General features: G+C 44.6%; 1 protein-coding gene across 7 annotated transcripts in view; it reads left to right on the top strand.

Moving 5' to 3' along the window:
- Positions 1 to 806, top strand: part of LOC122243067 (solute carrier family 4 member 11-like) — a 640,383-nt gene extending 639,577 nt beyond the window's left edge. For all 7 annotated transcript variants that reach the window (XM_086549597.1, XM_086549591.1, XM_086549593.1 and 4 more), the window contains one exon: positions 1 to 806. This exon is cut by the window's left edge and continues 1,127 nt beyond it. The gene's annotated coding sequence lies outside the window, so the exon portion shown is untranslated.
- Positions 807 to 2,500: the final 1,694 nt, after the last annotated feature.

Raw genomic sequence — 2,500 nt, 5'->3', positions numbered from 1 at the left:
AGATGATCACGGGCTCCTGCAGGATGCTCGCGTAAAGTCTAGATCCCATGGATCCTGCTAAATGTGTTGAGCCTCGACTATGACATAGCTATGACGCAACTGTGAGAAGTTATGCCATACCTGTGATGTAGCCCCGGCACACAGTGGGGGGCGCCCCCACCCTCTTCCATCTGCTCAATACTTCCAGCCCTTTCTTCGGTTTTATTATGCCCTTATCCTTGTCCTCACATGTTGTATTAGTTGTATTGTCCCGTTTAAGATTTTGATTATTTAATCATTTCCCTTTTTTGGATTATGTCATATTCCCACTCTCCCTTCACTCGTCTTGAGTACATCTCGCCTCGAGTGATGTGTCCTGTCATCCCAGTGTTACCAAATTACACGATACCTTTCTCACATGCTACATTTCCCACATAATACACCACATGTACACTTAAACCCTGTTCACGACACATGACCCCACATATGCTGTACGCTACAACGTACATTCCCAAACACCCTCCCAGAAACCAGCGTTCTCCTTGCAAATAAGAACATTCAGCATCGCGCTGTACATCTTCCACACTCCTTTTGCTCCTTCTTGCAAATCAGATAACTCTTCCACATTTTATTAATTTACAGAAACCTTGTTGTGGACCAAGAACACGCACTTAGCTATTTTACTCCTCTCCCTCTGTTGAACACTGTCCCTTGTTTTCCCCCGTACTACAGGATGACTGTACATGTCTTTCAAGTGTCTCTTTTACCTTTTGTTTATTACCGTCACTCTTATCCTGTTTTATTTTTCTCCTTATTCTGTCGGTTATCATGAAGTTCTGTTGCCTTTCTTCCTTTCTGCCTTTACTTCATTCTTATTTCTCCTCGCGTAGAGGTTTCATTCTCAATGAAATTTGCACACCTTGTGTAAAGTCTTAGGTTGGGACAGCAGTCACCAACTAGTTTTATTTTCCTCAAAGGAAAATCGTTCTTTGAGTGTTTTAGTAGTTTAGTTTTCATGGTGGTAAAGTGTAATCTTATATTCGCACTTTTTTGTGCATTATATATCACAGATTTGAGTTAACATTAATAAATATAGTCCAGGAATACTAATTAGATCTAATGTATTTTTTAAGTTGAGTTAGGCTTATTTTCTTGTTATATTGTGAACATGCTCCATTTCCCTGCTTTGAATGTGTCGTCACCAATGCACTGTCTTTGATAGCTTAGGATTGGAATTCAACCTGATATTCTTGACAGCACAGTGTACACCAGCATTAAATGATGCCTCTTAGTTATAAATAGCTCTACTACACGCCTCTCGAATCAAATCCTTACATCTATTAAACTTTACATACATCTACTACAAGCTACACTACAGATATACCATGTGTACAGTCAATGGTATATATCACATCAGTTTTGTTGAACTTTTTTTCTGTAAAAGTTCTGACACGTCTTGTTACACTTAAAAAACACTTCTGACATATTTCTACACAGCAATACCACATTTAGCACTGCCTCACAGCGAGTTATTGCACCATACTGTCTCACCATAGTAGACAGTGCATCACTGCACTACAAAGCATCACCTCACGACACAGTCTACATATTGCTTCATGCACCACACGGCCTCTACACATCACACATGCATGTTGCCTTTAACATGCTTCCCCTCAGACATGCATATGTGACACTCTCCGCTCGTCTTATCTTCCCCTTTCCCTTCCCCTTCCCCTTCCTCCGTCACATCTGTCCCTCCGCATCCTATTCTTTCATTCTCGCCCATTATCATAATGGTCCTCCCCTCTTCCTTGCGTTCCCCTCTGCCATGAGACCGTGTGTAGGCCTGGTACCTCTCTTTCCACCTGTGTCGACCAAGCAACGGGTGGGCAGCATAGGTCCCATGGTAATACATCTAGATGCACCTTCATCTACGCACACGTGAGAACACCATGTGTATGTGTGAACACAAGCTGGGCCTACGGACTGGCCTCATGGGTGACCCGTGTACACTTAGGGTTGTGGCTTGTGAAGCCTCGTGTAAGTACGGCCAAGATAAAGCAATCAACCCCGACTAGTTTGCATATGCCAAGCTACATTTATATTGGATGAAAGACCGCCTGGAGTGTCCCACGCTCGTCATGAGTTACTGCAGCTGGTTCCATGTAGCTTGACATATTCCAGCCTCTAACATTACGCTGCTGATCCCACTCAGGGGGTTTTCAGCAAATAAAAATGTATTTTTGCATAGGTAAAAGTGTGTAAAGTTGAGGAGCGAGACTGGGCGTGGTGTCGCGCGGGGAGGGTGTGGGCGTGAGGCCGTACGCTGTAGGCTGTAGTTGCGGCAGTGCCTGCCATACCCTGCTGTGCCCTGCTGTGCCCCACCCTCCCCGCCCGCCACCGTAGCGTTGTTACTGGTGGCTTCATGGCCCCGTCATGACCTGTCATGGCTATGTCATGGCCCCTCATGACTTGTCATAACTCAGTCATGGTCCTGCTATGAACTGTTGTGCCTGTCATG

The sequence above is a fragment of the Penaeus japonicus genome, unplaced genomic scaffold, assembly GCF_977035675.1.
Source record: "Penaeus japonicus unplaced genomic scaffold, GWHDUDI00000001_assembly GWHDUDI00000022, whole genome shotgun sequence".
NCBI classification, from domain to species: Eukaryota; Metazoa; Arthropoda; class Malacostraca; order Decapoda; family Penaeidae; genus Penaeus; species Penaeus japonicus.
Note: the sequence above shows the minus strand (reverse complement) of the source record. Positions and strands in the feature narration are given on the sequence as shown.